This window comes from Crocuta crocuta, unplaced genomic scaffold, assembly GCF_008692635.1.
Source record: "Crocuta crocuta isolate KB4526 unplaced genomic scaffold, BGI_CrCroc_1.0 scaffold108, whole genome shotgun sequence".
Lineage (NCBI taxonomy): Eukaryota > Metazoa > Chordata > Mammalia > Carnivora > Hyaenidae > Crocuta > Crocuta crocuta.
The window spans coordinates 8,840,320-8,852,700 of record NW_027532825.1 but is presented as its reverse complement, the minus strand read 5'-3'; the positions used below and the strand labels follow the sequence as shown (position 1 = coordinate 8,852,700).

Below are 12,381 nucleotides of genomic sequence, written 5' to 3'. Positions count from 1 at the left end.
TTCACCAGAGATTTTAAACCCGCCAAATCTCTCGAGCTCTCAGCTTAGGGATTTCTTTTGTGTGAAGCCAGATTTCCTAGATAGATAACAGCGTCATTGCTCAGGCTCGNTATACAACACGTAAAATTCAGACCCACCGACCTGGGCATCTTCACCAGAGATTTTAAACCCGCCAAATCTCTCGAGCTCTCAGTTTAGGGATTTCTTTTGTGTGAAGCCAGATTTCCTAGATAACAGCGTCATTGCTCAGGCTCAGTCAGGGCTCAGAAATGGGAGGATCCCCTGTGCACGATTACGTGGAAGGTACCCTCATGCGGTCATGAAAGTCACAATGTGCACGTTACTTCTAGAATACTGCTAAACTCTAAAATGACTGGGGGCCAGGTTTATACTCCCGTTCTAATCGGAATGATCCCCAGAGGCCTTTAAATTTCCAAATTGTGGCAGGAGTAACCGTGCTGTTAGCATTTCTTTCTCTCTTGCTTTCTCTCTCTCTCTTTCTTCCCTTTTTCTTTTTTCTCTCATTGATAAAGTAAAAATTCAGTTTATTCATCTGTTCGTGGCAGTACACAAGAGGCCAAATGTTTGACATCATAGATTTCACTTCCAGCTGCCTGGAATGTTAATTTCTTTGGCTGAAAGGACAGACTAGACATGAGAGGCAGACAGTGCTTAGGCAATGACATAAAGATGGCGAGGGGACAGTGCGAACGTCATCCTCACAGGGATGGGCACCAGGGCACTGTTAGTCACAGGCTATTTTCTAGAACTGCTGGCTGGAAACAGCGCCACTCCTGGATGCTCCTGCTGCCGTGGGCCTCGGTCACCCCACCGCACAGACACGGCACGCTTTCTGTTAGTCACCCTTCCTGCCTTGCTGGATGCGGTAGTACAGGGACTTGCTGTACTTCCTCACGAATTCAGACGTAATTTTCACCAGGTCTGCAAGAGCCCATGATCCCAATCAGGACTTCATCGTGAGTCCCCTTGCCCTTCGTGGATTCGTACAGTCAGTCAGCAAAATACTGGAGCTTGTGCTGAATGCACTGGGCCAGGTTCAGGAAGGCATCTTCCAGGTGTCCTTTGACTCCTTGATGCTCTCCAGCGTGTCATAAGCTCAGTAGCTCTTACACCTGTCAGATCCTTTCTGGAGGCCACACACTATTCACTCATGATGCGGATCCACTCGCACACATCAGTTCCTTTCCTCTTCACTCCAGCATCATAGAGATCCTGGACATCTTGGTCAATTGGTTTATAATCCGTGACAGAGCCGTCTTCTGTTCTACCCTTTTCGAGGGCAACCATCAGCTTGCGGAAGTCACCACATGTGTCAGAAACTGCATCCTTCTCCGGATCAGTCATGCACATTTCCTTGTAGACCCTTAATTCCTTGAAGCTCCCGGTTGGTTCCTGAGCAGATAATCCCAGTGAGAGAGTCCCCGTCAGTCCCCAGCCCCTTCGTGGAGGTTTTCAGCTCAGAAGCATCCCACTGAGCAGGTGGCCAGACAAGGCTGACTTCAGTGCCGATGCAAGTTCCGTTTTGGTCCTTCTCGGGTAGGCAAAGGCCATATCCTGTCTCTGGTAATTGTTGCGGTTCGTCGAAATGTGGACAGTGGTGACCTCATCCACACCTTTGGTCTCGATGGCCATTCCAGTGTGCAGAGGATCACACTCGTCCTGATCAAGATTGGTGTACTCTCGGACAGACCCATATGCACTTGGGAATGTGCAGTAATCGCCCTCCAAACTGAGCGTGCAGAGAATTTCATGGACAGTAGACATTTTCTTTTGTTTTATTTTTTTATTTTGAGAGAGAGAGCCAGTGGGGGAGGGGCGGGGGGGAGAGAGAGAGAGAGAGAGAGAGAGAATCCCAAGCAGGCTCTGCACTGCCAGCGCAGATCCCAACTTGGGGCTCAACCTCAAAAACCGTGAGATCATGACCTGAGCCAAAATCAAGAGTCAGGTCGGAACGTCTGGGTGGCTCAGTCGGTTGCGCAGCTGACTTCAGCTCAGGTCATGATCTCACGGTTCGTGGGTTCCAGCCCCGCATCGGGCTCTGAGCTGACAGCCCAGCGCCTGGAGCCTGCTTCAGATTCTGTGTCTCCTTTTCTCTCTGCCCCTCCCCTGCTCACGCTCTGCCTTTCAAAAATAAGCACTAAAAAATTTTTTTAAAAAAAATCAAGAGTCGGGGCGCCTGGGTGGCTCAGTCGGTTAGGTGTCCGGCTTCAGCTCAGGTCATGATCTCACGGTTCGTGGGTTCCAGCCCCGCATCGGGCTCTGAGCTGACAGCCCAGCGCCTGGAGCCTGCTTCAGATTCTGTGTCTCCTTTTCTCTCTGCCCCTCCCCTGCTCACACTGTCTCTCTCTCAGAAATAAACATTAAAAAAAAAAAAAAATCAAGAGTCATACATTTAGCCAACCGAGTGACCCAGGGGCCCCGCTTTTCTTAATTCATAAGCAGTGCCAGAATGAGCACATATAAGTTATAACTGGCACAGTTTTAACCTCCCTGGACCCCTGTTTAACACCAGTATAGGGTATGATATTAAATATAGCAAACAGAGGTTAGGTTAAGCTCTGGTCTTAAACTAAATCAGAGTGTCATGACTCAACATTCTGTGACAAAGACGTAAAACTGAATATTTGGCAACCATCAAAGCATTTGCCAAAAGTTCCTGAAAGTTTTCAAATTAATGCTTTTGATTTAACCCAGGGTTAGAAGTCTCCTTTAGCAAATTACTTTGGAAGGCAAGAGTGGCGGTCAATAGAGGTCTTTGTTCGTGCCTTTAATTTTCAGTAGGTTTGTACCTCCCCACTGTGGGTGCTCCTGGGAATATAGCAGATGAAGGACAAACATGAATTAGGGACAATTACAGAGATTCACACAGAAGAAACTACTTCAGTGTCCCATGCAGGAGGAGAGAAAGTTATAAAAAACAAAAACAAAGAGTAGAGGTTAGGTCTCCATTCTCTGGGCTAGACCACCCACGTCTTAGGATTGTCAACATGTAAAATAATAATTACAATAACAAACCATGCATTCTATATGCAAGATACTGTATATATGTATTCATTTTTTAATTTTTTTAATGTTTAATACTTATTTTTGAGACAGAGAGAGACAGCGCGTGAGTGGGGGGGGGGGAGGCAGAGAGAGAGGGAGACACAGAATCTGAAGCAGGCTCCAGGCTCTGAGCTGTTAGCACAGGGCCTGATGCAGGCCTGGAACTCAACCACGAGGTCATGACCCGAGCCCAAGTCTGACACTCAACCGACCAAGCCACCCAAGCGCCCCTATAGGTGTTTAAATTGAATGTTAATCCTATGAAGTAGGTGCTATCATTTACCCCTATTTTGCAAATGAAGAAACTGAGGCCAAAAGCAACAGAATAACTTACCCAGGGCCACTGAGTGAGCAACTATTAACTGGCATTGGAAGCAGAGTGCAGATGAGAATTCACGGCGGGAGGCCCCAGACGTCCCCAAGGCCGCAGCCATGAAGGAGAGGCAGAGGCGAAGAGGCGTCCTGTGTGCACAGCCTGGCTGCTGAGAGAAAGACCATGTGCCCAGAGGGAAAACCTTGTGCGGAGCCTAGCTGTGGAGTCAGGCCTTACAGCGCTTTTCCCATAACGTCAGGAAGGAGTCGGCCGCCTCTGACAGGCAGGAAGTCTCCTCCCATATTTTCTTAAATGCAGAACAACTTTCCAGACCTTTGCCCCAGCAGCCCGGCACGTGGGCGGCCGTCGTGGACAATGCTGGGCAGAAGCCTGGAGGCAGGAGGGAGGGAGCTCTGGCCACCCATGTTCTCGGTCTTCACAGAACACCGTTGCTGGGGATGAGGAGGGCCGGGGGAGCACTGGACATCTGTTCCAGGGAGGCCATGAGGCCTGTGATAACTTGTGCGGTAGGAACCCCTCCCTAAGGAGAGAGAAAAAAAAAAGAGAAAAGACTTCAAGGTCACCTGGATATGCAACCAGGTGCCTACACCCCCCCCCAACCCGCCCTGTAAACCGAGACAACTTAATCAGACTGTGTTTCTGTGTGGTGCCATATATGGGAGACAAAGAAATAGAAAATGTATAAAAAAAACCTATGCCATGTGATGTGGGCCACTTAGTTTTTTGGGTACGAACCCAACTGAGCGGTGCCGGCAACGAATAAAGTTGCTTCCTGGAAAGAAAAGCCTCAGTGTGACGACTGTGTGAGAATCCTGCAACATTTGATGGCTAATGTGATAGAAGAACAAGATTCCTTTTATCAAAAGCCCCGACAAAATCAAACAGCTGAAGTGTTAAGGTGCTTGCAAGCACCTAGCAGCAAATGCTCCAAAGGGCAGAGTGTTCGAAACAATCAAAACAGGGGTGCCTGGGGGCCTCAGTCCGTCAAGCGCCAGGCTCTTGGTTCTGCTCAGGTATGATGTCACGGTTCGTGTGTTCGATCTCCGCACTGGGCTCCGTGCTGACAGTGCAGAGCCTGTTTGGGATTCTTTCTTCCCTCTCTCTGTCACTACGCGACTTGTGCTCTTTCTTTCTCAAAATAAACTTAAGGGAAAAAAAGAAAGAAAAGAAACAGCCAAAATGCAAGAGTGTGTTGGATTAGAAGGGAAAGGAACAGATAGATATGAAAGCCAACATCTCCTGGGCCCCAGCTGAAAGGGAGCTTGTCCATGGAGGAAGGATGAAGAATTTCCACCTGTAAAGTTGCATGTGGACTGATCTTTGCAAAGGATGCCAGATTTGGTGGAAAGATACTTAGATGCATTTTCTAGAGTCCTGGAGCTTGGCTTAGGAGTCATAGCCACAAGTCCCTCAGATAACAGGCCAGAAGTGAGAAGTAACTTCCCTAAAATCACACAAGTCACGTAAGAACCAGAATTAGACCACAGGTGTTGGTGTCTAATTCCTTGTGCGTGGGGGAGGGGCACAGAGAGGGAGAGAGAGAATCTCAAGCAGGCTCTGCACAGTCAGTGGGGCTCGGTCCTACAAACTGTTAGATCATGACCTGAGCCCAAATCAAGAGCCAGATGCTTAATCAGATGAGCCACCCTGAGGGTGCTTTAAATGGAGAGAGCATGGGGCGCCTGGGTGGCTCAGTCTGTTAAGCATCCAACTCAATTTCAACTCATCTCACAGTTGGTGGGATCAAGCACCACTGACAGCATGGAGCCTGCCTGGGATTCTCTCTCTCTCTCCCTCCCCCACTCACTCTTTCTCTCTCTCTCAACAAATAAATAAACACTTAAAAATAAAATAAAGTAAAAATAAATGAAGACAGCACAAGAGAGACTAACGTTTCCAGAACCTGGTGAACTGAAATTCCAGTCTGGCCTCCATTGCTTCTCTCCAGCCTTGAGGACAGAGTCCGCCGACCTCAGGTCCTTGATTGTGAAACAGGTGTGCATGGCCTCCCCCCCCCCGAGGATTCTGTGAGGGCAGCACAGAATACACTACCTTTACCACAGGGCATAGATTCTGTCTATGCAGAGGAAGGTTGTAGCTGTGCCTCGCCCCCTGTTCTTAACAGAACTCGCGTCTGTGTGACATTCTGTTTGGCATGGGTTAAACCGTGCAGATGCCTGCTGAGTCCTTCTATGTCACACCGGCAGGTGGGAAGAAGGGAATCAGGAAACTTGTGGAAGGAGCCAGAGATTCAGGTTGCCCCACATCTGTCCTCAGCAAATCTTAGCCCCGAAAGGACCCTCCGATGACAAGTCACGGGGATGGGGAGGTGAGGCCTGCAGAGACCAGGTGGCCTGTGCCACAGCCCTACGCTGGCGCCTGAGTACACTCCATGCTGTTCTAGCCCTCTCTGGTACCTCGTGAGTCAGGAATCTTTCCAGCGAGGTGGGGGTGCTGGGCATGAGGATCGTGGAAGGAAGGACAGGTTAGATACAGCGCTTGGTCCCTCAGCCTCGCTGGAGCCCTGGGGGAGTGGCAAGTCAGGGCTCCTCAGCATGGGCATAGGTGTCCTCTCTGGCTTCTGATATGAACACTCCAGCCGAGCGGACGCCTTCAGGATACTTAATGACGGAGTCTGGGGCGATCCAATCATTCAGCATCTTGACACTGGGTGTGCAGGAAGCACACAGCGGAGCAGTGCTGAAGAATTTTGTTCCTGAAGAATTTTTCTTAGATTTTATCTTTTAAGTAATCTCTACACCCAACATGGGGCTCAAACTTAGAACCCTGAGATCAGGAGTTGCGTGTTCCCCCAACTGAGTTAAAGCAACCCAAGGCACCAGCTCCAAGAGTCTGTGAGGCTGGACTGGCACCCCCACTTCATAGGCTGTGCATAAGTTTGCACTTGGGAAGTCTGGGGGGCTCGCTGACTCAACCCACCAAAGTAGAGCCAATGCTTCGCTTTGATCATCCGTTCCAGGGTCAGCTTGCCATCGCAAAAGGCAACCTTCTGGAGTGGCCAGCAGCATAAGGGAAGCACATGGGGGAAACGAGCACATGCGCCTACATGCACACATCATACCTCTCCTCTCTCTTATCCGGCCCCCAGCGTACAATACTCCTGAAATAAGGAAAATGCCGTAAATCTCAGAAAAGTGATAGTAAATGAAAAGGACAGTACATACGGAGATCGGACAAATACACTGTGAAACCTCAGTCAGTGTTGTATGTATTTATTCTGAGACAGAGTAACATTCGTGTGCTTGTGTCAACACAGGACCTGGAGAGGCCAGCCCCCACCAGCTGGGTTGCCTCCCTGGGCCCCACCACGACCTGCTGGGTTTCTGCCAGAGAGAGATGGAAATATTCAAGACAATCAGCAGCTGCTTTCCGCATTTGCTTCTCTGCTGGAAGAGGCTCTGGCTGTGTCATCCTGATGCCGAAGATAATGGCTTCTAGGAGAGAAAGTCTTCTGATGTCATCAACTACGTGGGCCTTGGAAGCCCATCCGAAGATGGTTACGGCCTGCCGGTCTCAGCAGTGCGGTGGCATGGGGCGCTTCTAGAATGGAAATCTCTACGCCAGGAAGCAAATTCCTTTTGTTCCATGGCAGACCATTCGTTCATCCATCCACCCAACCATCCATCCATCCATCCATCCATCAAACCTAAGTCTTCATTCTTCTCCATCTTTACCACCAGCATCCTCATCCAAGCGGAATGATTTCACCGGAGCCATTCTGGTAGCCTCCTAGCTTCTCACCGTGCCTGCGCTGGCTCCCCTGCTGACCCCCACTCAGGCCATCTTGGATGCAGCAAAGATCAGATCTGATCAGGTCCTTCCTTTGCTTAAATCATCACATTAACTTCCAATTCTATTTTAGGATAAACACAGAACTAAAAAAAAATGTGGTAGGCTGAAAAACACCCCCTCAAAGTTGTCTATGCCCTAACCCCCGGAACCCGTGAATATGTTCCTACCTTACATGGCAAAAGAGATTCTGAGATGGGGGGTCATCCTGGAATATCCTAGTGGACTCAGCGTAAACCCAAGCGTCCTTGTACGAGGGAGGCAGAGAGGTCAGAGTTCAGGTCAGAAAAAAAGACAGGACAACAGAAGCGGAGAGGCAAGCCATTGGCTTCAAGTCATTCAGGACCCAAGGACATGATGACCACCCCCCCTCCATTATATATTCAGTGAGCTAGTAACAATGTTGCTTTTACTTACCAGCCTGTACCCCTTGAACACACTAATCCTCAACAAGCCTTTACTGGAGTGAATGAGGTTGATGCAGAGGTAAAACAGCCACAGGACCCAAACTTTTGTTTGTTCCACACAAAAACGTGTATGTAAATGTCCCTGGTAACATTGTTCTTAGCCCAAAGTGGAAACAATCAATTCATAACAGCCAATCAATTCACTTAATAAAATAGCCAATCAATTCAATCATTTCATAATAGCCAAAAGTGGAAACTACCGACGAATGATAAACAAAGGTGCTATATCCATTCCATGGAATATTTTTCAGCAATAAAAATGAATAAAGCACTGATGTCCCCTGCAGCGTGCATGAGCCTGAATGACATCCTACTCAGTGCAAGAAGCCAGATACAAAGGGCTAAATATGACATGATTATAAATATCGTATGATTCCTTTTGCACGAAATGTCCAGAACAGGCAGATCTCTGTAGACAGAAAGCAGATCAGTGCTCAATAGTTGCTTGGAGCTGAGGGTTTGGGAGAAATAAGGAGTGGGTGCTAACTGGTAGAAAGTTTCTTTTTGGGGGCGCCTGGGTGGCTCAGTCGGTTAAGCGTCCGACTTCGGCTCAGGTCATGATCTCACAGTTCGTGGGTTCGACCCCACGTCGGGCTCTGTGCTGACAGCTCAGAGCCTGGAGTTGTTTCAGATTCTGTGTCTCCCTCTCTCTCTGACCCTCCCCTGCTCATGCTGTCTCTCTCTCAGAAATAAGTAAATCATTAAAAAAATTTAAAAAAAAAAGTTTCTTTTCGGAGTGACAAAAAGGTTCTAACTTGACTGTGGTGATGGTTGTGAAACTCTTTTACTATGTTACAAACCATTGAACTGTACACTTTAAGTGTATACACTTTATATATTATATACTCACTGTAAGTGAATGAATTATATGGTATGTGAATTATATAGATCAGTTGAGCTGTTACATTTAAAATAAAGACGGCAGGGGCGCCTGGGTGGCTCAATTGGTTAAGCATCAGACTTCGGCTCAGGTCATGATCTTGCGGTTTGTGAGTTCAAGCCCTGTGTCAGACTCTGTGCTGACAGCTCAGACCTCTGGAGAATGATCTCCTCTGAGCCCACTGGTGTTGAGTAAACGTCTTGCCTTCCAAGATCTCTGAGTGCCACTTGGTTTTTCCGCCGGGTGATCCAGACCAGATTCTGACAGCTCAGAGCCTGGAGTTTGCTTGGGATTCTATGTCTCCCTCTCTTTCTGCCCCTCCCCTGCTCTCACTCTGTCTGTCTCTCTCAAAAATAAACAAACATTAAAAAAAAAATTTAATTTAAAATAAAGACTACATGCTGTACCAGCCCATTTATTGAACATTCCCCACCTAACAAATGGGTGGATGTGAATACAAAGAGAGCAGGAGGGAGTTCTTTTCCTTACATACAGGAATTTCTATACAGGATCTACATGAGTTGCATACACGGAGTGAATGCAGGTTTTAAAAAAAGGGATGGAAAACTGAATAAGGCTTATCTATAGTCTAGAACAGTAACATGCCAAGTTCAATGTCTCCCGGTTTTGAAATTGTACTACAGCCAAATAAGATGTCACTAGTCGGGGGGGAGAGAGGTGAAGGGTACACGGGACTCTCTGTACTAATTTTATTTTATTTATTTATTTTTAAACGTTTTATTTATTTCTGAGAGAAAGAGAGACAGTGTGAGTAGGGGAGGGGCAGAGAGAGAGGGAGACACAGAATCCGAAACAGGCTCCAGGCTCTGAGCTGGCAGTCAGCACAGAGCCCGACGCGGGGCTCGAACCCACGAACCACGAGATCATGACCTGAGCCGAAGTTGGACGCTTAACCGACTGAGCCACCCAGGCACCCCGTGTACTAATTTTAACAGCGTCCTGAGAGCCTGTAATTATTTCAAGATAAAAATTTTAAAACAAAATAGAATGTTCCAAAAGCAGAATGCTTTCTCTCCTGAGAAATGAGGATTTCTCCATTGCTAGAATTTTCAAAATGCTGTGTGACTCTGAATCAGGATCACAAAAAAACATATATATAGTTTGTTCACTCATTTGAGGGCTGGTGATCAATAAACCTTTTCTAGGGCAAATTTGGATCTGCAGCTATGTAAGCCCAGGTGCCCCTCTACGTTTCCTAGGCCTGCAGCGTGTGATCTGGAATGTGGAATTCTCCCAGAAGTGCCTGGAAGGGCCAACCAGGCTCAGAGTTCCAAGGCTGACACGGTAGCTCAGTTCAGCTCTCTGAGCAAACCCAGCCCCATTACGTCTCATGTAATGAAGCTGGGGATGGCAGGGAGCGGGGAGGAGAAGCTCTTTCCAGAAGCGTCTCTGATAAGAAACAGAGCAACTTCCCACTCCAGGAGCCATTCGAAGATAGAGACCGAGTTTTACTCTTGAATTTCCACTGCCTAGCGCTTTGCCCAAAACAAGAGAACTGGCTTCTGGCCTGAGACCTCTTGAAGTTCCATCTCGAAGCCAATGAGTCTCAACTCTGACTACACACTAGAGCTTTTAGAGCATGTGCTATATCCGGGGCAGTTAAATCAGATTTGTTTTTGTTTTTCTTGCCTTCCTATTTCATAGCATCCTCAATGTCATTCTTACATCAGGCTCAGTGATGGGCTTCTGAGGGATGTTTCTTGTGATGACCTTCAGTAGAGAGCGGCGACCATCAATCCCGAGGAGGGTTCACTTAAATGTGATGTCAACCTGATATCCAGTTTGGGGCTTATCTAAGCTCCCACTCATTTATTTTATCTGTTGTAACACACGTGTTAGCAACCCCTCTTGCTCAACTATAAACCCCAACTGTTAAGACCAGAAATAGACAGGACCACTTAACTCATGCTCTAACTGCAACCCATTGTTCTTATTTCTTCTTGTACTTTCTCAAGGCATTGAAGAAGATGTTTTGCAACACCTAGAACATTCCAGTTGCCGTGTCAGGAAAGCCTTGCTAGCAATGGAATGCCTAGAAGACCACACCCCACACGTCGCCTTCCCTGCCATGATCCCATGCTGAACACACACCTACCACCCCCACCTGTGATCACTTGCTCTTGATCACCCCCACTTGATCACTTGTGATCTCTGCCCGCTGTCTTGCACCTCCCCCTGCGCCCAGCAGCTGAAATAAATCTCTCCCTTTCTCTTTTCCAAACCCTTGTCTCTAGAGTTATTGGCTTCTCTTGTGACAGGCTTATCCGAGTTTGGTGAGCAACAGGGTCAGCAAACGCGGCCGGGAGCTATGCTTGCTATTTGTCCAGGTTCCTGGGTTCTCCAGGATGGGACAGTTCAGTTATCAGCGCCTGAGCTCACCTGGTCATTTGCTGAGCCAGCGGCTGTGATAGGTCACTGGGTAACACGTACACACAGACAGCATAAGCCCCAAATACCAAAAGTCGTACAGTGAAAAGGAAGTCCACTTCCCACCTTGGCTCCCCAGGGCCACCATTTGTACCAATTCATGTTTACCCCGGACAGTGCACACATATAACCTTAGTGGAGATGATCTTAGAACTCTTGTGTGCTGTGCTGTGTTCTGAATGGTTCTGAAAAGGAAAATACATTGAGGAGATACAGCAAAACCTTGGATCACGAGTAACGTGTTCTGTGCATGTGTCTCAAGACAAGCCAACACTTCTAATTTCAAACTGATGAAAGAGAGATGTCTTGCAACACAAGTAGTATGTGATGCCGAAGTTGTAGGATCACAACTGAGCCAAAGGTGCCTGAAATTCGCTTTGATATGTGAGTGCTTTGGATTACAAGCTTGTTTCCGGAACGAATTATGCTCACAAACCACAGTTTTACTGTACTGCACTCTTATCTACTTCACATGCATATTTGCCTAGTAAAAAGCTCTGTTTTGCGAACTTATTTGAATGTAGAACTCTTCTTTTGGGGAAGAATCTTTTTTGAGAGAAGGCACAAGTGAGAGAGAGGCAGAGAGAGAAAGAGAAGTGGGGTTCATCTGGGGCTCATGCTCACTTGGGGAAGATTCTTAAAGACATCTTCTAGTATTGCCATTTTCTGACACCACATATAGGAGAATGCTCATGTGGAAAGGCCCTATTTGATAAATTAGCCAACATGTCATTCTGGGTCATTCCTGAGCCTTTGTGACCTTTCCCCTGATAGGGCATCAACTATCACATTCTGGGCTCACAACCCCAGAGAAAGGTGGGGTACAGCAACACAAAAAATGTCTGTTCTGGATTTCTGACTTTCAGATTACATCCTTGGGACAACAGGATGAGAGATAAAGGCTTTGAGTCAAAACTCAAAGCCCTAAGGGACTCAGGGCAGGCAGTTTATGGCAGAAATCAGACTTGGATGAATGAAAGGGAATGATTTTTTTCCCTGCCTTAGGGGGCCCTCTGAATTGAGGAAAGGAGAAAAAAAGCAGAATGAGATTAGGCACTGGTGAGTGTCCCAGAGAAAGGGAGCACGTGATGGAATCCCCAGGTTACTTTGCTACTTGCCCTTGGTAACTCGAAGGGGAAACCAAACCCCACGGAGAAGTCCCAAGCCCAGGACAGCACAAAGTGTCTTCGTGGGAACTCGGTTCTGCTGCATGGGGTAGAAACTCCACAGTGAGGGATTTACACACTTTGAAATTTCTTTTATTTAAAAAAAAAATTATTTTAGGGGCGCCTGGGTGTCTCAGTCGGTTAAGCGTCCGACTTTGGCTCAGGTCATCTCAGTTTGTGGGTTCGAGCCCCACATCGGGCTCTGTGCTG

General features: G+C 47.6%; 1 pseudogene; it reads right to left on the bottom strand.

Moving 5' to 3' along the window:
* Positions 1-823: 823 nt before the first annotated feature.
* LOC144245816 (annexin A2 pseudogene) lies at positions 824-1,785 on the bottom strand (annotated as a pseudogene).
* Between the last annotated feature and the right edge of the window lie 10,596 nt (positions 1,786-12,381).